The following is a 23,025-nucleotide window of genomic DNA, read 5'->3' on the forward strand; positions in this document are numbered from 1 at the left end:
TAGGTCTGTGAGTAGGGGTGTGAGTGACTGCGTATGTAGGTCTGTGAGTGGTTGTGTGAGTCTCAGAGTGGGTGCGTGAGTGGATGCATTAGTGCCTCACTGGGTCTCTGAGTAGGTGCATACGTCTCTGAGTGGGTCTGCGAATGGGTGTGTGAATGTCTGGATGGGTCTGTGAGTGGGTGCCTGAGTGGATGAGTGAGTGGGTGCATGTCTGTCTGAGTAGGTCTGTGAGTGGATCCATAAGTCTTTGAGTGGGTCAATGAGTGGGTGCCTGAGTCTCTGAATGGGTCTGTGAGAGGGTGAATATGTTTCTGAGTGAGTGGGTGCATGAGCATCTGAGTGGGTCTCTGAGTGGGTGCATGAGACTCTGAGTGGGCCTGTGAGTTGGTGCATAGGTTTCTGAGTGGGTCTGTTAATGAGTGTATCATGAGCACTCTGAGTGGGTGAGTGAGTGGGTGCATGAATGTCTGAGTATGTCTGCCAGCGCATGTATTACTCAATCAATCAGAGGTTTGTATAGCACGGCTACTCACCCATGAGGGTCTCAAGGCGATGTGGGCTGGGGCTGCTGGTCCGTCTGGGCACAGGGGTTCAGTCGAAAAGCCAGATCTTGAGATCCTTCTTGAATTTGGTGAGCGACGGAATTGCCTAAGGCGGAGAGGGAGGGTATTCCAGGTCTTGGCGCGAGGTGGGAGAAGGATCGTCCCTCAGTTTTGGTTTTGTGGGTCCATGGGATTGTGGCCAGGGCCAGTTGGGCGAAGGTGTCTGGCTGGTACGTGGAATGAGAGGAGGTGGTTCAGATATGCAGGTCCTGCTTCATGGAGAGCTTTGTAGGTATGTGTGAGGAGCCTGAAGCTGATTTCTTTGTTGACTAGAAGCTAGTGGAGTTCACGAAGGTGCTCAGTGATGTGGCTGCAGCGGAGAATATTGAGGACCAATCTTGCTGCTGAATTTTTAATGTTCTGTAGTTTTATGATGAGCTTCTGGGTAATGCCAGCGTAGAATTTGTTGCCGTAGTCTAGACTGCAGGTGATGAGGGCGTGGGTGACTGTCTTTCTAAATTCTGTGGGGATCCATCTGAATGTCTTTTGAAGCAGGCGGAGCATGTGAAAGCAAGATGAGAATGCAGCGTTGATCCTGCAGTTCATTCTGAGGAAGGAGTCCAGTATGTTGCAGAGGTTATGTGCGTGGTCTGTGGGGGTGGTTTCCAATGCGGCGGGCACCAACAAGGAGTCGTCCCAGGCTAAGGGGGTGGGTCCCAGTATGAGTACTTAGGTCTTGTCCGAGTTCAGTTTGAGGCAACCAAATTTCATTCAAGCGGCAATGGCCTTCATCACACTGTGGAAGTTGAATCTGGTGGCTGCGGGTTCGCTGGTGAGGGAGAGGATCAGCTGGGTTTTGTTGGCATAGGAGACAATGTTGAGTCCGTGACGATAACAGCGAGGGTGGCCATATAGATGTTGAAGAGGGTGGGGCTCAGGGAGGAGCTCAGGGTGGAGCCCTGGGCACTCCACAGCTGATCTCTGTAGGATCTGAGAGGAACGGAGGTAGTCTGACTCGCTGTGTTTGGCTGGTAAGGCAGGAGTGGGTCCAGGGCCTTGCCACGGATGCTGGTTTTGTGGAGTCTCGTGATTAGGGTGTGGTGGGAGATGGTATTGAAGGCAGCCGAGAGGTCCAGTAGGATAAGGGCTGCAGTTTTGTCTTGGTCGAGGAGGGAGCTGTGAGGAGTGCGGTCTTGCTGCTGTGGTTGCTTCAGAAATCTGATTGGGAGATACCCAAGACGTGGTTCCCTTCGATGACCTCGGAGAGTTGGGCATTGATGGCCTTCTCAATGACCTTGGCTGGGAAGGGGAACAGGGAGATGGGTCTGTTTTCTTTGTGGTTTTAAGGAGGAGGTGGTGTTTGTTGATGGCGGTTTTGAAGGTTGACTGGTGTTGGACCTGGCCCTTTTGGCAGGTTCACCCCGAAACTTTTTGCTTTTTCCTAGCCTGTTTCTGGAACCTAGTGTTGATGGTTTTAGGCCTTTGCGCACTTTTTCACTGTGGTACAGTGTAAAGTGCGTGAGCTCTCTGTGTATGTGTGGTGAGTGACCTGCCCTCCCATAGGAATGAATGGGGAATATGTATGCCCATGGTAGTTCCTGATGTGTGGGGAGTGCAGGGGCGAGTTTGATATGTGCGAGCTCGTGAGATTGAATGCTGCGTAATGGTGTATGCGGCATGATTGTGTCTAGTCTAGAAGTGCCACTTTTAGAAGTTGGCATATTTGTGTAATTTGTGCCTGGCTTGTGATTGGCTGGTGAGCCTGGCCCAGGAGTGCCTGGGCCTGCTTGTGGATTGACTGTCTAGTTTGCGGGTGACAGGGGCTGCAGAGCCCCCAGGAGGCTGTCTGAGTCAGCCCGTGGATGAAAGGCAGCATCTGCTGCCAGGGAAGTGGGAGGAGATAGCACCTGATAGTGTAGGGCTGTGCCTGCCTGACCACAATGCTGGCTCCACCTCCCCGCTGGGCGATTGTCACCTCTGTCCCTGACACTGAAGAGAGTTCCCTATAACCAGTTCTAGCTGGTTCTCACACTGCTTGCACAACAGACTTCAAAGACTTTTCTCTGTATAAGAAGGGGCTGTGTCCCCTTCCAAAATGTTCTTGCTTCTGACTTGAATCTACCAGGGGCGGGCGCTGCCCAGCCCCTGGATGCCTGCTGCAGACTTCTGGGAACTTTCTCTTGCTTTTGCCAAGGCTTATTATAGCCTAAAGTGCCTGGAAGGACTTGGCTGCATCCTCTGAAGAACTTCTGTGGACCTTTCTTGCTATAGGGGTCATTTCTAGGGGCCTGTGGGTGCTACCAGGGCCCCCAGCGCGATGGAAGCGCTTTATTTTGTCTCATAGCGCTTGAGAGCGTTTTTGCTGAAGGGCGAGCGTGTCGCCGTCACGCATTTTGCGTGAGGATTGGCAGGTGCCTACCCTGCGACTTTGCCCGTTGATGAGATCATTTTGCGAGTGCCCACCTCTCTTCTCTATTTTATTTTAATAGCGAGGGTGCCCAGCCCTCGTTATGCCCCTTTGTTCACCGCCGCGGCCCGAGCTGTGTTTAATGGTCGATGGAGAAGCTTGCCTCAAGAGCCGCGCAGCCATTGGTTGGCTGCGGGAGGCTCGTCTTGCGAGCCGCGTGGTGATTAGGCGGCGTGAGAGGAGCTGCCACGTCAGAGGGAGGCTTGTCCCGAGGGCCGCGCTGCGGTTGGACCACGGCAGAGAGGAAGTGCGGCGTCACGAGGGGCTTGTCCTTGAGCCGCGCTCGGATTGGCCGAAGAGCCGCCGTGTGTGAGGCGGCACGAAGGAAGAAGGCTGCTGGTGCTCACGGGGCTCCCGTGAAGAGGAGGGAGCCCCGGGAAGAGGAGAAGAAGCGTGGCCTGCTGCTGGGGCTCCCGTGTGCTGAGGGAGCCCCGGGGAGAGAAGGAAGCGAAGGAGAGCTGCTGCCCAGCAGAGAAGCCGCCAGCCCGAGGAGGAGTGGAGTCCCCAGCGAGAGCGGCCCGGTGAGTAAGAAGGGCCGTGGGGGGGTTCCAGAGGGGCTGCTGCTGGTGCCGGGAGACGGCACCATAGCGAGAGTGGAGGTATGGCGGCCCCAGATGGCAGTGGGCCGCCCCAACGTTTTAGCGGAGCCTGAGGCTCCCATGCCCACATTTGTGTGTCGAGCCTAGAGAGGCTCTGGGGGCCATTATCTCTTGAGTCACCCGAGTGGGACTCCAACGATTGGGCACACCATTGTTTTTAGAGCCCTGAGAGGCTCCCTGCCCCATGATGTTCAGAGCCCCGTGAGGCTCTTGGAGGACACCAGTGTTTTTAGAGCCTGAGTGGCTCCAACGTGCGCAGTGTTTGGTGTCAGAGCCTATGTGGCTCCAGCAGTGGGCGCAGTTGGCGCCCAAGGGTCAGTGAGTGCCCTGGCACAGTTTTGTTGATCTCCAGCTGCCCAGCAATTAGTGGGCAGCTGCACTGTTTAGGCGCAAGATGGAGAGTGAGTCCCTGAGAGGGACAGAGATGGCACAGAGGTGCCCGGCCAGTCACAGCTGCGCAGCACTTAGTGCCAGCTGCAGCGTTTAGGCCCTTGTGAGTGTTCCCAGGTGCCCAGCAAGTAGTGGGCACCTGCACCGTTTAGGCCCCTGACATTGAGACACAGGGCGTCCTAGCCCCAACAAGGCCAGTTGGCCTAGGGACTGCCACAGGTGGTGGCTTATGTAAGGTTTTGCGCAATTGTGTGGTTTTTCCTTGCACCTCTGAATGTTTTAGGCATCATGTGTCTTTGCGCTATTGAGTTGTGTCTTTCTTTCCCTGCGCTGCACCTCTGAATGTTTTAGGCGTCATGTGTCTCCTAGCGCTGCACCTCTGAATGTGTTTGTGATGCATCATGTGCTTTGTTCTTAACACCGCTGAATGTGTAGGTTTATGCATCATGTGTTTCCTTTTACTACTCCTCTGAATGTATATTTATGCATCATGGGTAATGTGTTCTTTCCTAGACCCCTAAACGCTGTGTGATACTTAGGTGGTTGTCCGTACACCTCTGGATGTTTTTAGGCATCATGTGTTTTCCTTTACTACTCCTCTGAATGTGTTTCATGCATCATGGGTAATGTGTTCTTGTTTATACCCCTAAATGTATTTTATTCTTAGGTGGTTGTTCTTTCTAATACAGGTGGTCCTAGTGAGGTCCTGGTTCCCTGCGTGACATTCTCCTAAGGTGGTTAGGGTTGCGTAGGTGGTACTTACCTGTTACCAGTAGATACTGGTTGTGATTTATAACTGTTACTTTGTGCTACAGTGATTTTATATCCTTTTATTCTAATTTCTGGCAGTATTTCTATTTCTAAAAGTGCTGATTATGACAGTGGCCCATGTGGCCCTGTCTTGTACATAATCCCTTGTGAATATTGCCCGTGCCAGGTGGCACAATGTACATGTGGGATTTCTACCTGATGTGTTTTGACAATACAAAAGTTATTTTAATATAACCTTGTGTGGAGTTTCTTTTGTGGTGTGCCTAGGATGTTGTTGCTGTTATGTGCTGGTGCAAATGCTTTACACATTGCTTCCGAGTTTAGCCTTACTGTTCGTGCCAAGCTACCAAGGGGGTGAGCAGGGGTTATCTTGGCGTGTGACTTCCTTGCCCTGACTGGAATGGTGGTTTCTGCCTGGCTTTGGCGTCAGCCTTAGCCTACCAGAAGTAGCCAGTTCTAACAACTGGGTTTCCAGGGTTTTGTTGTTCCTCAGTCTCTTCTCGAGTCGTCTACAGGTGTGTCTGGACTCGTGGAGGGCAGGAGCGAACTAGCTGGCTTTCTTGGAGTGTTGCTTGCCGGTGGCCTTCCTGAGGGGTTGGCACACTTGGAGATCGCTGGAGGATGTGTGCTGAGGTGTTAGCATCTGCTGATGTCGGTGGTGTGGTAGTGCTGAGGAAGGTGGAGAGATGGTCTTCGGTGACCTTGTCCCAGATACATGTTGAGGGGTGGGGGTGAGAGCGGTGGTGTACGGTGGGCGTGGTGAAGGTGAAGTGCACGCAGTGGTGGTTGGGCAAGAGTTCAGCGGTGTGGCTGTAGGAGGTGTTTCCGCTGGAACAGAAGAGTGTGCTGTGCGAATGAGTGTGTGAATGTGTATTATTTTGGCGAGGTTGACGACTCCACTTCGACATTTCATTGGGGGGGCCACAATGAGTATTGCAATGTGTCTGCGACTCCAATCACATGAAAATTTAAAACGGTTTCAGGCATTTTCATGGTTATGAGGGGTCCCTCAGAGACCCATACAATGCACCCATGGGGTCAGGGTACTTCTACCCTGACCCCTTCTATAGTCTCTATAGTTTACAATCTTTGTTTTCATCTCTCGGGACATTAACCTGGTTTCCAAAATGACAGCCGCAACTTCCTACACTGGTTGGGGCCAGCTAATCATAGCACTTCTCCTGGTAAGAGGGTTCACGAAGCTCCACGTAGGCGTCCTTGTATATACAAATTTAGGTTTCTTTTAATATCTCAAAAACTACTGAACAGATATACACCAATTCACAAAAAGGTCTCTTTCTGGACCAAGAGGTACCTTTCTGCTAAATGTGGTGTAATTCCTTTAAGTGGTTTGGGCTGTAGTCATGTCTACAATCCCTATGGGAATTTGCACAGGGAAAATGTGATTTGGGAACCTCTTTTTTTCACAGCCCCCGGTTCACGAATCACCCCAATGCTTTCAACACAGCAGCTGAACTGAATGTCGTACTAATTTTAAAAGTTTCATTAAGATTCGCCAAACAGCAGCAATGATAGAGCGAAAGAGAGAGTGAGAGAGAGAGAGAGAGAGAGAGTGCATGTGTGCATGTCTGCGTGTGTGTGAGTAGTTAAGTATAGGAAATTTAGACTTACCTTCCAGTCGATATTTTATTTTCAATATTTGTCCTCGATATTGTGTCCTATCGTTATTCTGGTGTCGTTAATAAGGCTTCATGCCAATGAATCTGCACCTCATCCCAGGGTTACATTATTTACCAGTTTGGTAAATTACTGTTAGATATTCAACAAAGTATTCGCTCTTTGTCTATTTTAGGGATTTTGCCATAATGTTTTGGGAGAAAAAACTTTTGGTAGTAGATAAAAGAATGAATTACACCTTTTTAGCAGAAAGGTTCTGGACTTAAAATTAAGTAACATTTTACTGTACTACAATTTGTAACTCAGCTAATCAGCCAATACTTTCACTACTATTATTACTTCAACATAGACATAACCAAGATTCACAGTTACACAGAGCATCACTAATATCCAAATTGACTATGTCTCAAGACAGTGTAGTAAATTCTAGGCCTGTGAGAAATTTGCATAGTTTTCTTTGTAGAAATCACACAAAATACCCCACACATTACACAAAATTAATTGTTATTACATGAAATTCCGGCTTTGGCATTTTGGCAATATATTTTTGCATCAAATGTGTTCTTGTGCGCTCACCCCCCTCTCCCGCAATAGGATTTTTACTTGAACAAAGTGTCAATTAAGTAACTTGTCCTAATATGATAATCTCAGATATTTCACATGACATTTGTAACATGAGGTGCCAGAAATTAAGCAAAATTCTGCCAGCCTAAATGAAATTTCAGCTGGGCTTTTAGTAAATTCACAATGTCATTGTAACAGTGAGCCTGGCGATGGTCTTGACCCAAAGTCCAAAAAAGGACAAAATGGGAGCAAAGGAGTGAAAAGCTGTTGTTCCTGCGGTAATATTAGAACAATCAGCACAATAAATTAAAATCTTTACAAAAATAGGAAACATTTCTCACCAGTTTCTGGTATGAAACACAGAATAAAGGCTGGAGAAAGGTACCCTCCCCTTGCACTTCTGAAGTGGGACAATTAGCAAAGCAAAGAACCAGAGTCCTTACTGAGATTACATTAATTTAAAGCCACAGTTCATGCTATTCTTTGAAAGTAACATTTATTTAATGGCACGTTTATTGTCCAAATAAAATGACATTTACAAAGCAATCCTTTATATTTTGCACTTCTTTGTATACAAACGTATTCGACCACAGTGCTTTTCAAACAAATGTTTTTAACTTATAAAGGTGCCTCCGTTTTTCAGGTGCAATAATGCATTACTGTAGTATCAACATATTGTTGAGATGGGGAGGGGGGGCGTGGTGGAACTTCTTGAAGCTCCGCGATCCGACAGAGACCGGAACACCTTGGGAGCAGCAGTTTGCCTCTTTTTTCATCATGAAGTGGATACGTTAGTGTGCGAACGTGGGGGGCACAGGTATATCTATTTTTTTGCCTACTGACAATCTGTTTTTGATACAGTTTACTCCCGCGTTGCTTTCTCCTCAGGCGCTGGAGTTGTAACAGCCATTTTCTCTACTGTGATACACAGCGGTGAGCAACTCTCATTCGCGCAGACGCGCTTTTTATAAAATGTACCAGGCTTACAGGGAGAACATTTTATGATAATTTAATTCCTATTTCTGGCAGTGCATGTTTCCTGACCTGCTTTTACTTCTGATTTTACCTCCTAGCGTTGCAGACTGCATGGGCCCCCGTATTTATTGGCCGCCTGGCTCATTTTGCATTTATTCTGTGGTATTTTTCGGTGGCCCCACCTATGTGAAATTCCGAAGTCATTTATGTTTTTTGCAATTTGCTTTATAACAATGGAGGTCATGGTGGTTCCCAGCTGAGGATGTATTTGAGGTCTTCTCCACACTTCTCCCACTGTTGACACTCTGCTATTGGATTGTTTTTTGATCACATGCTCTCTTCTTCTTCAACCTTAGTGTGACCTATGCGGCTTTGGTGCCTTGGGTGACTTACTAATTTTTTATATAGAGTCCGCCCCCTCATCTTGTCAAAAAACGACGTCCACGAACATGTCCTCTGTCCGCAAAGACTCCACTACTTCTACAAAACAACAGAAGTAAGAGACTTGCTCTCTTACAAAGTTTCCATTACCTCTAACTCTGGATGACCTTATGGAGGAAATAAAGCTTATGAAACCCTTTGTTATTCATACTAATGCCACTCTTCAACGACTAGATGAGAAATGGTCTTGTCTGGACTCCAGAGTGTCGGCGGTGGAGCTAAGGATCAGCGATGTCCAGGATGCAGCTACTAAGATTGACGCTATGTCTAAAGATATAGTACTCTTTAAACAACAGTCTGAGGACTTGGGAAATCGTAACAGACACAATAACCTCAAAAGTTATGGCATTCCTGAATGGTCAGAAGGTTCAGATATGCTTGTTTTCCTTAAAACACATATTCCTAAAATAGTTGGTCTTAAGGAGGGTACAAATCTTTATTTACAGTGTGCGCACCTCTTAGGTCCTAAATCTAAGGGACCATCGTCTTCACCATCCACCCGTCGCCCTAGAGGAATAATTGTTCTTTTTCTGGAATATACCAAACTGCTAATGGTTCTGTCTGAGGCTAAGCAACGAAAGCAAATGTTTGGGTCTGGTCAGAGGGTCTTTTTCTCTCAGGATGTAGCTCGTGCAACTGCTGCTCACCGTAAAGAGTTTCTTTCCTTTCGCCCTGCTCTTCGTTCCATGAATGCCAGATACGGTCCTGTGTATCCGTGTTTTTTCAAGGTCACATACAAGTAAAGTAAAGTCCACATTTGTAAAGCGCACAATCACCCGTAAGGGTCTCTAGGCGCTGGGGGCCGTCGGGAAGATTAAGCGAGCTATTGCCCAGAGTCACATGGTGCTGGGCTAACCTGCCGCCGGAGCCGGGGAACGAACCGTGGTCCCCAGATTCCAGTGTCAGTCGCCCTGGCCGCGGCGCCACACCTCTTCCACCAAGGAAAGATCTTTCTCATTTGACTGTCCAAAGGATTTGAGGCCGTTTATTTTTCGCCACAAAGGAGAAGAACTGGACTTTGGGAAAACCTGAACTTGAATAATTTTATTGTAGTCCAGCTCTTGTAGCTTGTTTTTAATTTTCAGGGAACGATGTTATTGCTGTTAATCTCAGTTTTAACTTGGTAGTTATTGCTTATTTGCTTCTTTCAGGTTGTTCTGCCATTAACTTTCTTTTTCCCCCTTTACAGATGTTTTTTGTCTAGTACAGATGTCCCTCCTTGATGTGTCCATTCCCATGTGCCTCCCTTCCTAGTCCTATTGTTTATAGTTCATCTTCATTTGTTGGTAAGTGTTATTCCATTCACTAGACATGCTCATTTCATATTGATGTTCCTTCTGCTTATCTGGTTTATCTCCATCTTATTCTCCCTCTTTCTCTTTTTAACTGCTGTCCTAACTTTTTTTTACATCCATGTTTTCTTTTATGGTCTCTGTCGTTTCCTTTGAATGTGGTAATACTTCTTCCCTATTGCGCTCCCTAGCCTCTCCATACTATTCTACCTACACTGGATGTGTACATTGTTCTTCTTGACTAAAGCCTCTTGGCTTTCTGTCAACTTTTCTTTCTCTAATGATCTTACCATTGTTTCTTTCCTTCTTCTTTTTCTATATTCTCTTTGGGGTTTTTCTCTTATCTTTTATATTCTTGTTCTGCAGATATTTTATTTCCTTTTTCTGTTCCCCCTATCCTCAAAATCTTTTTCTTTTTCTCTTCCTTCAAAATTGGTATCTTGCACTTCTTTTTACCGCTAAGCTCTCTTTATGATGGTTCAGTTTTTTCCTCATAGTGGATTCATATTGTTATCAATTTCAGTCCGCTCATGGTTGTTCCTAATGCCTTTTCCCTTTTCCCATGATTAGGAATATTCGTATTGTGTCCTGGAATGTGAATGGTCTATGTAAACCTATTAAGAAACAAAGAGTGCTTACACATTTATCTCGATTACAATGTAATATCGCAATGTTACAGGAAACCCATCTTACTGAAAACGATATTAACTCTCTTAAAAGGCACAGGGTGGGTCATGTGTTTTGCTCTCCTGCTAAGGAGAAAAAGAATGTAGTGGTGACACTATTTCATAAATCTCTATCTCTAACAATTGAAAAGGAGGAGAAGGATTATGGCACATGGCTTCTTCTCCATCTTGTTATTAATGGCTCCCCTTTTTCCCTTTTTAACATTTATGGTCCTACTGGTCTAGATGCACAGTTTTGGCACTCCATGTCACATGTCCTACTCTCTTGCTCTACCCCGAATCTCCTTGTTGGTGGTGACGGTAATCAGATTATCCAGTATTGGGGTATCCTTCGTAGATTCACATGCCTGAATCATTCCCCGTCGTCGAGGCGGGAGTCCCACGGTAAAAATATATATAATAGCAGTGCCTAAAAATTTCTTGTAGTAGGCTGGAAAGCCTAAAGGCCTAACTAGGCCTCAAAACTTAGCAGCCTATCTACATCATTATGTAAAAAGACCTGAAATAGTAGCCTCAGCCAATCAGCTGTCCTCACCCTCTAGAACCTTCCTAGCCCAGGCAGTTCTCCTCAGATTTTCACCGCACTTCGTGTGTAAGGGAGTCTCCCTGAGTGCCTACTCAGTTCTTTAGCTTTTTTGGCCTTTTTCCTCAGAAAAATGTCTGAAAAGAAAGCTCTTTTCAAGGCTTGTGGTACCTGCTTTAAGAAGAGAGTCCATGTGGATTACCAGCACTCTGACTGCATTTATTGTCTGCACCCCTCACATGTTGTGAAGGACTTTAGAATTTGCCGTACCTTCCCTCAGAAAACAATTAGGGATAGAGAGGCAAGGGTTCTTTTGTGGTTGAAGTCTTCTTCCACTGATGATGAGGACAAGGCCTCTACCTCCGGCAAGAGAGCCAGATCCATGGACAGCTCTTCTCCTGAGAGAAAAAAGAAACTAAAATCCTCTCAGAGAGCTTCAGAACCCTCAAAGAGTGCATCTTCTCCTCGGAGGACAACTGTGAGTACAGCCCAGACTAAAACTGTTTCTCTGGTGTCTTCTCATACTACTACATTGACTTCTACTTCTACAACTTCTTCTACGGTCACCACTTCATCTATTACCTCACCTCTGATGTCTGTGAAAATATTGTCATCATCTGTGAAGACTTCGACAACAAAAACTGTCCCGTCGTCGACGTCTCCGTCGACGACGGCCCCATCTACCAAGCCTTCCGGTCCGTCGATGACCATCCCGTCGACGAAACTACCATCATCGTCGTCGACGAAGGTCTCGTCGACGAAGACACCGACGACGCTCTCGTCGGCGAAGGACGTGTCGACCAAGACACCGTCGACGGCCTCGTCGACGAAGACCCCGTCGACGGCCTCATCGAAGAAGGACTCGACGTCGAAGACACCATCGACGGCCTCGTCGACGAAGACACCATCGTCAGCCTCGTCGACGAAGGACTCGTCGACGAAGACACCATCGACGGCCTCGTCGACGAAGGACTCGTCGACGAAGACCCCGTCGACGGCGAAATCATTCGTTCAGTCAGCATCGACGGTTCCGTCGACGGACATTCCAATTACAATGGCTTCGTCTTCATCGACGACAGTAGTGGCAGCTGCTCATCAGTTACCCAGTGCTGCCCCTAGGAAAATTCAATATACACATTTTCAAATGAAAACGTATCAGCGGGATTATTCCCATATTTCTCCACTCTTACCATCACATCTATTGGAGACATATGTGGAGGATGAGTCAGATGAAGGTGAAGAGGATGAGGGTCCCTTTGGAGTTGCCCGTCACCCGTCACAATTGAATATTAAATTTCAGGAGGATGATGATGAGGATGATGACCATGGCCATTATGGGCATGAGGATTTCTCGACACCATATCAATCACCCCATGCCAGACCTCAACAATCTGTACTTTAATTCAGGATTTACAAGCAATGTTGGCAGACTATCGCCAGAGGTTTCCTCCGACACCAATTGCACCTGTAGTGCCAGTAACTCCAGTTAACTTGCCAAAGCCTCCGTCACCGCGAGCATCATTATCTCCAAGACAAGATGCTGGTCCTGCACCTCAGCATGACACGGATACTTCTTCTCATGAGGACGATGATGGCAGAGAAGAGGGTGAATTGCCAGATACTACACCTGCAGATCCATGGGAGGATTATGTCATTCCCATGCCTTCACCGCCTGTACCCCGCCCTTCAGATTCTCCACCTGAGGATATCGGCGGATTTCATAACATTATGCAACGTGCAGCAAACAGATTTGAGTTTACTGTCACAGTGGAACAATCTGACTGCTTTTTGCATGACTTTAAAGAGGGATATCGCAGAGTTATCAGAGCTATCCCCATTATTGAATACATATGGAAGGAAGGCCTCAACATTATGAAAACGCCTGCTTCCATTCCAGCAGTCCTTCCACGGATAGAGAAAAAGTATCGAGCACCATCGGATACTCCATCTTGCTTAATAGGTCATCCTCGACCAGATTCTGTGATATCACAGGCTGCACAACAGAAATCTAAGAATCCTTCTGTTCCCATTTCTACTCCACCTGACAAGGAGGGCAGGAGGCTGGATGCCATTGGCAAGAAGTTCTCTGCAAATGCAGCGGCCTCCATTAAAGCTGCTAATTCGTTAGCTATCCTGGCCCGTTACGATAGGCAGATGTGGTCCGATCTGTCTGAATACCTCGAATTGGTCCCTGAAGATCAGCAACCAGAGGTGCGCAGGATTGTACTGGAGGGAGAAAGGGCGGCATCGGAGATCATTGATTGCGCCCTGGATATTTCGAACTCCAACTTCAGACAATTGGCAGGGGCAGCAGTACTTAGGCGTCAAGGTTGGCTCCGGGCAACCACCTTCAGGCCTGAGGTCCAAACGAAAATCTTGGACATGGCGTATGATGGGGATTCACTTTTTGGAAAACAAATTGATGACGCTTTGCTGGCAATAAAGACAGACACAGAAACAGCTAAATCCCTTGGTACCCTACAATACAAAAGGGGTTCCTTTAGGGGAGCAAGAGGCCGTGGTTATTCCTCTAGGGGGAACTATTCCAATCAGCAAAACCGCCAATACCAATCTCAATACAAACAGCCATACTATCAAGGCTCTTACCGACAGCCTGCCTCTGGATCTTTCTCTCGTCAGGGAGGGAAACGACGCTCAAACAATCAAGGGCGTGATTCCAACAAGCGCCAATGAGCTTTGCCGGACGTCAGCTGTTCATTCTCCCCTTCCCGTGGGCGCCAAAATTTCCGCCTTTAACCAACAATGGCGAAAAATAACTTCGGATCAGTGGGTCCTAGATCTTGTCAAGATCGGACATACTCTGGAATTTGTACAGAAGCCACCAACAACGCCGCCCAGAGGTCCCCCTCCCCCTCGTCTTCACTTACTCTTCAAAGAAGCCTTAAAGATGCTCCACAAGAATGCGATAGAACGAGTTCCACTTTCTCAGAAAGGGAAAGGATTTTATTCTCGCTTCTTCCTCGTAGAGAAAACTTCAGAGGAGTGGCGTCCAATACTAGATCTGCGCAAACTAAACAAATATTTAAAGAAACAGAGTTTTCGCATGGTAACGTTGACGGACATTCTGCATTGTCTCAACAAAGGGGACTTTATGGCTTCTCTGGATCTGCAAGACGCCTACTTCCACATCCCTATTCACCCAAAACACCGCAAATACCTAAGGTTTCAAGTGGCTGGCGTCCACTTTCAGTACAAGGTTCTTCTATTTGGCCTCAAATCGGCCCCCAGTATCTTCACCAAATGTTTAGCCCCAGTGGCAGCAATGTTGAGGTCCCAGGGAATACAAGTTTTCCCTTACCTCGACGACTGGCTGTTAAAAGGACCATCGAGGGGCTCCGCAAAGGAAGCGGTCAGGAGTTCCCTATCCCTCTTTTCGAATCTGGGCCTGACTCTCAATGCAAACAAATCTCAGCTTCAACCTCGTCAGCAGTTGACCTTTCTGAGAGCGGTCTTGAACACTTGCCAGTGCAAGGCGTTCTTGACTCAGGAACGGCAGAACAAACTATCGAAACTGGCAAAACAAATATTTGCAAGAAGGTCACTTTCAGTTCGGACATTTGCTTCCCTTCTAGGGATGTGCTCCTCTGCTATCAGCCTCAACCCTATGGCAAGACTCAGAATGAGACCATTGCAGGAGGAGTTACTTTGTCAGTGGAGGCAAGTCGACGGATCGTTCGACGACCGCATCAAAGTAACTGCCAAAATGAAACAAGCCCTTCTTTGGTGGTCACCCTGACTACAGACGCCTCCATGGAAGGTTGGGGAGGTCACCTCCAGGACCTTCAGATCCAGGGACGATGGCCTCGTCGGTACCGACAGAAACACATCAACAGCCTAGAGCTGCGGGCCATTTTTCTTTCCCTGCAAGCCTTCCTTCCCAGGATTGCAAATTCGTCAGTGCTGGTGCGTACGGACAATACCACCAGCATGTACTATATCAACAAACAGGGAGGAACAAAATCTCTCACCCTGTCACTGGAGGCTCAGGACATGTGGGAATGGGCTCTACGCCACGGAATATCCCTCAGAGCAGAACATGTGCAAGGAGTCCAGAACTCTCTGGCCGACAACCTCAGCAGAGCTTTCACGGGCTGTCACGAATGGGAGCTCGAACAACATCAAGTGGACAGGATCTTTCGGACTTGGGGGACACCGGCGCTGGATTTGTTCGCCACGCAGCAGAACAGCAAATGCCGGTTTTATGCCAGCAGGTTTCCTCAACAGGGGTCAAGGGGAAATGCCCTTTTGATGAGATGGTCCGGAATATTTGCGTACGCTTATCCTCCGATTCCGCTCATTCCAAGGGTACTGCAGAAGATGAAGAGGGAGCATTGCACTCTCATCCTCATTGCTCCCCGTTGGCCAAGACAGTTTTGGTTCCAGGAACTTCTTCTGCTCTCTCAGCAGCCTCCACTTCGTCTCAAACCGACAGTGTCCATGTTGACGAGAGAGGGAGGCCAGGTCCAACATCCGGATCCTCAATCGCTGCACTTGCACGCTTGGCTCCTGACTTCCTAGAGTTTAAGGATCTTAACATCGCCTCAGACTGCAGGGCGATATTATCACAGGCCCGAGCGCAAAGTACCATCAAGACATATCGTCTTAAGTGGAAACGATTCTGCGTATGGTGTGGAGAACATAATATCCATCCACTTCAACCTCCTCCAGAAGACATCCTTCCATATCTGCTGTCTTTAGCCAGGGCTGGACTCGTTTTTTCGTCCATTAAAGTGCACCTGGCGGCGATATCCAGGTTCAGGAAGAGTTCCAACAAACCATCCTTATACTCATCCTCTTTGGTCAAACAATTCCTTAAGGGGCTCTTTCGAGCTTTTCCACCAATTCGTCCTCCCCCCCCCGGAGTGGGATCTTAATATTGTTCTGTCTCAACTTCTAAAAAGGCCTTTTGAACCGATTCACAAAGCGGAGCTCAAGTTTCTAACTTGGAAAGTGGCTATCTTACTGGCTCTCACTTCAGCCCGCAGAGTCAGTGAGATACAGGCCTTCACTATTGCACAGCCTTTCTTACAATTCTCTAAGGACTTTGTGACGCTTAGAACTAACTCAAAATTCATTCCAAAAGTACCAACTCAGTTCCATATCAATCAACCGGTCAAACTCAAAACTTTTTTCCCGGATCCTAAAACTTCCGTGGAGAAGGTTTTACATTCTCTGGATGTGCAACGGTGCCTGAAGTTCTATCTTCAGAAAACAAAGGACATCCGCAAATCCAATCAACTTTTTGTTGCTTATGGTCAAGCCACCTTGGGTCAAACTGTAACGAAAGCAACTATAGCTAGATGGTTGTCTTCTACGATTATTTTCTGTCATGACAAAGCCAACAAACCTTTAACAAGAAAGGTCAAAGCGCATTCTACCAGGACAATGTCAGCGTCAACGGCCCTGTTCGCTGGAGTGACGCTAGAGAACATTTGCCGAGCTGCTACGTGGAAAAGTGTGCACACTTTTACCAAACATTACTGTCTGCAGTCGGCAGTTCATGATGATACAGCAGTTGGAGAAGCAGTTCTGCAGCATCTTCTTCAATAAGGTTAGATTTTCTACAGTCTTTTACTCTTCATTTGCCTGTTTAAAGCATATCTTTTAATTATCATGTTTTTGCATTACCAAATACTGTCATATATCTAATGTACTTATAAAGGTTTAGATGCATATGTTATGTTAATAAGTTTGTGCTCTATTACCTTCCTGATTGTGTGGGGATGTATATGGTTTATTTTGTCTCCCACCTTCCTCTACCGACAGACATGATGTCACTGCTTGCTACTCTGATTCAGGCATGTGAATCTATGAAAGATACCCCAATACTGGATAAGGAAACAAGTTACTTACCTGTAACTACGGTTATCCAGTATTGGTATCTTTCATAGATTCACATGCACCCACCCTCCTCCCCGGCAGGGCAGTTCTGTTTTATGGATACTCATTCTCACTTGTGCTGGGAAAATCTGAGGAGAACTGCCTGGGCTAGGAAGGTTCTAGAGGGTGAGGACAGCTGATTGGCTGAGGCTACTATTTCAGGTCTTTTTACATAATGATGTAGATAGGCTGCTAAGTTTTGAGGCCTAGTTAGGCCTTTAGGCTTTCCAGCCTACTACAAGAAATTTTTAGGCACTGCTGTTATATATATTTTTACCGTGGGACTCCCGCCTCGACGACGGGGAATGATTCAGGCATGTGAATCTATGAAAGATACCAATACTGGATAACCGATTTACAGGTAAGTAACTTGTTTCTTATGGACCTTTTCCGTGATAGAAAATCTCTCTCTAGGTATACCCCCAACAAAATGCAAAACACTTTTTTTAAAACACTATCCAATCGAGAGGTTTGGTAGATGCTTGAAGGATTTATAACCCTGACAATCTGGAATTCACTTTTTACTCCCCTACACATAATTCAAGATCGAGAATTGACTACATTTTTGTGACTCCCCAACTACTCACCAACTTAACCCATGCTGAAATTGGATCTATACTTATATCCGACCATGCTCCGGTCGTCATTGATATTGATCTCCCATCTGAATCTTCTAAACCCCGCAGTTGGCGTTTTATCAATCATTTATTCAGGGATCCTATTTTTGTGAAGTGCTTTAAAAGTGTTTTATTAGAGTTCTTTCATACTAATACTACTCCTGACATGCCATTTCATGCTGTATGGGATGCTTTTAAGGCACCGGCCAGAGGTTTTATTATTATTGATTATGTCGCTGTTAGGAAAAAACTTCTCAAGGAGTCTTCATCCTTATTATTATCTATAAAGCAACTTGATCATGCTTACCACACTTCCAATAGTGATGATACTCTCAAACAACTTATTCACGCTAAATTGAATTTCAACAGGAAATTGTCTGAGTCCTCCGGGGTGTTACTAAAGCTCAATTCTAAATTCTATGGTGGAGACAATAGAGCAGGTAAATTGCTAGTGAACTTTTTGAAAGTTAAATCCCAAAAATCCAAAATAATTAATATCATAGATGACAGGGACATTAATTATCTTAAGGATGAAGAAGTATTACATTGTTTTACGGATTTTTATAAAACTTTATATACCCCTGAATCTTCTCCTTTGGATACTGCCTCGGATCCGTTTTTTTACTCTCTTCCTCCGCGTACTTGCCCCTTTCCTGATTGTTAATTTCTTGACAAAGGCTTATGAGATTAAGGCTGCATTAGCTCAATTTCCTAAAGATAAAGCTCCCGGCCCTGATGGCTTTACATGCAAATTCTATTCCTGCTTCTCACAGACTCGTCTTATTTATTTTTATTTATTCATTTATTGTTTTCTATAGCGCAAACATGACCCTGCATAGGGTGTCAGAGCACTTTACAGGAGCATTTCACCAATCCTAAACTTACATATTACAAGACATTACTGGTTTATGATATTTACATTTCAGGAAAGTATATAAACATATATAGTAGTCAACAGATAGATTACCATAAAGCCTCTTGAACTATAAAACCACCAGAAAACGTATATACAAGTCCAAAACTGGATAGTGAGCTGCTTGCGTGAAATTTAAAACAACATGGCAGGTTAATATACAGACGTTCAGCTGTAAGGAATTAGGGGAGAAATTTCCTCATATAAAACGATTTTGCTTCCTTTTTTAATGTTGCGATGGATGGAATTCTTTTTCTTCTCTTTCTTTTTCAGTACTTCATATCTCACAAGGAAGCTCGTGGCAATTTTTTTGAGGCAATGATTTACTTGATTACGAAGAAAGATAAGGATCACTCGTCACGTGCTAATTATCGTCCTATTTCTCTGATAAACTTAGATTGCTAGATTTTTGCTAAAATGTTTGCTTTCCGCTTTAATCAAGTGATTCCTGATCTGATAGGTATTGAGCAATCTGGGTTTGTTAAATGTAGAACATTGGCTGACAACTCTAGAACCTTTTTAAATATAATACATCTTGCTTCTAAGAGTTCCACTCCTTTAGCGGCTATTACCCTAGATGCTGAAAAAGCCTTTGATCGCCTTCATTGGCTTTTTATGATGCAGCCCTTAAATTTCATGGTTTTGGCCCTGTTATTATGTCTTTTATAAGCATGCTTTATTCCTCCCCAACTACTCCGGTTTTTGTTAACGAATTCCAATCCTCTTACTTTACCCTTCAAAGAGACACGCGTCAGGGCTGTCCTCTTTCTCCTTTACTCTCTATGCTATCTCTTGAAACTTTTCTTCTTTCCTTATGACACTCTCCCTTATTCTGGGAATTTCGTCACAAAACCTCTGAAATCAGGTTCACAGCTTATGATGATGATATTCTGTTATCTATCTCGAACCCCAAGTTTCCATACCTGATTTGATGATATTTTATCCTCTTATGCCACCTTATCGGCTAGAAGTTAAACTTTACACAGTCTGAAGTTCTTCCATTAAACAATTATTGCTTAAAATAAATATTTGCAGACAAGTGTTTTTAATAGAACTTGCCTTGGAGTTAAATACTCTTCCTCAATTGCTAAAACGGTTTAACTTAATTTAGATGATGCCCTACTAAAAGTGCTTCATATGTCAGACAAATGGTCACCTTTATACTTATCATGGTGGGGTAGGTTGGACACTATTAATATTATATTGCTCCCTGTTATCAACTTTTATCTGCCCATACTTCCGGTGAAGATTCCATTAAAATGATTAAAATCCCTTAATAGTGCCCTAAGTAGATTATTAATGAATAAACTAAAAGCTTGTGTTTCTTTGTCTTCATTATCTGCACCTAAGGATAGGGGTGGTGTTAATTTTCCGAACTTCGGACAGTACCATTCTTCTTTTTTGATACATCAAATTTTGCTCCATCTCTCTTCGTATGAGGATACCCCTTTGAAGGTCTGGCGTAATTTGGAGAACTCTCTGATTTGACCACTTCCTTTTTCATCATTGGCTAATTTTTCGCACCCTCCTCGTTCCTTTAAATCTCCCATCATTTCGTAGTCTATAGCGCTTCTTTACCCGGTCCTTACCAAATCTCTCTCACATTTGCAGGTGTTTCTTGACTCCTCTATATGGCATATTAGATCCATTAAACTTTCAAATCATACCATTTTTTGGAAGGATTGGGTCAACAAGGGATAGTTCAAGTTAAATATTTGTTTCAAGGAACGCACCCTCTCTCCTCGAGTGAGCTCCAATCTAAATATGGATTGTCCGGCTCCTCCCTTCTAAAATATGATTCTTTAAAAACGATCCTTACTCGTCAGTTATTCCTTCTTTCTCGATCTTCTTCTCCTTCACTGGGTCCCTCATTAGAGTCACTGTCCACTTCCTCCCCCCATCTGGGCTTCCCACATCAATATAAATCTTCACTATTTTCTTCCTAATTGCCCTAAGAGTAAGGCTGAACTTTTATGGGAGTCGGATTTCCAACCCACTTCAGATACAAAAGGAGAGTAAACAACCGGGGGGTACAATATAGAGCAGCAGATACCGAAAAGGATTTCTTGCTAGTGGCTGAGAAGTAGATTAAACAAAGCCTCTGTCGCTACAGGAGATCCTGTTGACTCTTGGCAACATTACTTTTTTGGAGCCTGTTGAGCGTAAATGTCTATTCAGTGAGTACCAAGAGAACTTTCTCTTGAGGTACTCAGGTCCAGTTAGATTTAGAGTTTTGTGCGCTGTACACAAAGCCTCAAAAGCAACCCTCATCTTGATACGGAACCAATATAATTCCTCCAGTGTTTTCGAAACAGAATCAAAATTCTTAATTTTTTTGAACAGACGGCCAGCTGCTCGGTAAGGAGCTGAGAAAAGCAAAAAAAGTTGTTGTCGGGGACTGACCTGCTAGGTTATGTTCCATAGTTGGCTCCCTCATAAGTAAAGAGGTTTTCTTACACCTCATATCTTACCTTTGGCAATGTATTCCACACCTACAAGGCATTAGCGTAGGAGAAAGTTTGCACATGGTACATGAATCACATTTCTCACTTTAATTCGCTTCAAAGAGATAAATAACATTAGTTTAACCCCTTGATTTCTAGGGGGCCTGTGCATTAAATACATATAACATTACCAAACTTTGCATATAGTGGTAAACAGGTATGATTTTACCCTGTTAAATTCCAGGATATTCAACCTCCTAAAATGTAAACCGGTGTGTAGACTATATAGCACAACCACCTTGAAAAAATAAATCTTATATTAGACTGCAGAGTAAAATGATCAAACTTTAGGAATCTCAAACAAAGAACAAGGGTGCTGCTTGTTACATGTTCATAAAAATATCGATAGTTTGTTTCTCCCTCATTCGAAGGGTACGCATAATCAGGAGGCAGTGCCCACAATGGGCTGTCTTCTGGGTCACGTGGGTGAGAGGTTTGAGTCAGGCTGGGTTTGGTGTTTCAAATTTTTTTTTTTAAACATATTTTATTAAGTTTTATCAGCATACAAAGCATCTCAAAATACGTTTCATCCTTATACAACAAAACATGTCTCCACAGTATTTCCCAACAGAACCCCTGATCCGCCCCCCCAAATAACAGTTGGTGTGGGTACTTTCCAATTGGTCAACAATCGACTTGGCGCCAGTCAAATGGACATTGGTCTTGGCAATTGCGCATAGTTATTATCACATGTACATACTGTATACATTAATCCACATTCTCCCTTTGCGAATCCTGCAAAGCCTGCACTAACGCTTCCCAAGCCCTGGCCATATCTAACAGCTTTTTGTTTGTAGTGCGTTTGGCCTGCCGGAATCTGACGGTGCTCTCACTGCTAGCCCATTTATAAAGTTCAGCCTTCCATCTCTTGACCGAGGGCCCCTCTTTAGATTTCCAGTGCCAGGTAATTTCACGCTTTGCTAGCAGAAGCCCCAGATCAATGAATTTACTGGTTACTTTAGTTTTAGGCGTGTGCGGGAACCAGTGCAACAAACAGACTGCCATATCATAGTGTAGGTGTCTATCCGTTATAATGTTCAAGAGCCCCCCAACCTCTGTCCAGTATTGCCCCAGCACTATACAATCCCAAAGCATATGTTCCAGTTCTACGCCCTGCTCCAGGCACCTAGGGCACGCCGCATCATGGACACTAAAATATTTCTGAATCCTCCCAGGGGTCAGGTAAGCTCGGTGCAGTATAAAAAATTGCACCTGTTGGAAACGCGCGTTACTAGTTCCCTTCCACGTCCTTCTAATAACCTGTGCCCATGTCGTATCTGGTATAGGCTTACTGATGGTCTCCTCCCATTTGAGCTTCAGAGCCTCTAAAGGCCTCAACGCTTCATTCAGCATCCTAGACTGAAGGCACGTAACTGCTTTATGAGTCCCTGCGGCCATCACAATATATTGGCATGCCATGGTAGTCACCGGTTCCTCCTGTCCCCCCTTCCAATGCTTCCGAACTGCCGCCAACACCGCCGCATGTAGCAAAAAGCCACCGTCGGGGATGTTATATCTCTCCTGTAGGGCTTGGAAGGGCAACAAAACCCCATCCTCATACAGGTCTCCCACCATTTGGAGTCCCAACATTTCCCAAAGGGTTTGGTTGTCAAGGTGCGGATTTCAGAGGGTTGCAGAATTCTCTTGCCTGCAGTGTGCAACTTGGATACGCCATATCTGTTCTCAGGGGCAGTGGTGTGTAGTCCTACACAGCAGAGTGTCCTAATGGGTCTCTGTGACTCCATAACTCCCAGGCATTCATAGGCTTAAGTTTGCTTGTGGACCCCTTGAAGGGTGGGGGCGACTGGCACCACAGACACTGCAAGGACATTTCAAGGCAAACACTAAAGTACTGACTTGCGGAGGGAAAATTGTGCTTTGTAGTACGTTTACTACTATTTTGGTATTCAAAAACTATGGGCCACTTAGACCTGAAGTCTAAGTTTACTTTTGTGACTTGGGCACACTGCCTGCAAAAAGATTTCAGTTATGGGCTCATATAGGGCAAAGAGGCACGCCGTTCTCTCACTTCACCTAGTATATAGTTCGAGTTTCCCAAGACAGCTACATGGCCGTGGCAACGCCCCATCAAAAGCAAGCTGCTCTGTAGTGGCCTGCTCAAGACGCTACATGGCAGCTGAAAAGGACTCATTGCGCAGAGGCCCCTTAATTGTCTCCATTATTTTTTAAACTTCGCCAGCT

The 23,025-nt window shown here is 45.5% G+C and overlaps 1 protein-coding gene and 1 long non-coding RNA gene across 10 annotated transcripts in view; one reads left to right on the forward strand and one right to left on the reverse strand.

Annotated features, from left to right (window-relative positions):
• LOC144822101 (uncharacterized) overlaps positions 1-23,025 on the forward strand; it is a 1,825,698-nt gene that overhangs the window by 411,384 nt on the left and 1,391,289 nt on the right. Inside the window, exon 7 of one of the 9 annotated variants that reach the window (XR_013608562.1) lies at positions 9,577-9,673. The exons of the other annotated variants lie outside the window; for them this stretch is intronic. This is a non-coding gene — a long non-coding RNA (uncharacterized LOC144822101). The remainder of the gene's footprint in view (positions 1-9,576; positions 9,674-23,025) is intronic. 9 annotated transcript variants of the gene reach the window in all.
• The window catches only part of WNT6 (Wnt family member 6), a 657,721-nt gene that overhangs the window by 235,874 nt on the left and 398,822 nt on the right, over positions 1-23,025 (reverse strand). The window lies entirely within an intron of this gene.

The sequence above is a fragment of the Lissotriton helveticus genome, chromosome 3_1, assembly GCF_964261635.1.
Source record: "Lissotriton helveticus chromosome 3_1, aLisHel1.1, whole genome shotgun sequence".
Classification (NCBI taxonomy): domain Eukaryota; kingdom Metazoa; phylum Chordata; class Amphibia; order Caudata; family Salamandridae; genus Lissotriton; species Lissotriton helveticus.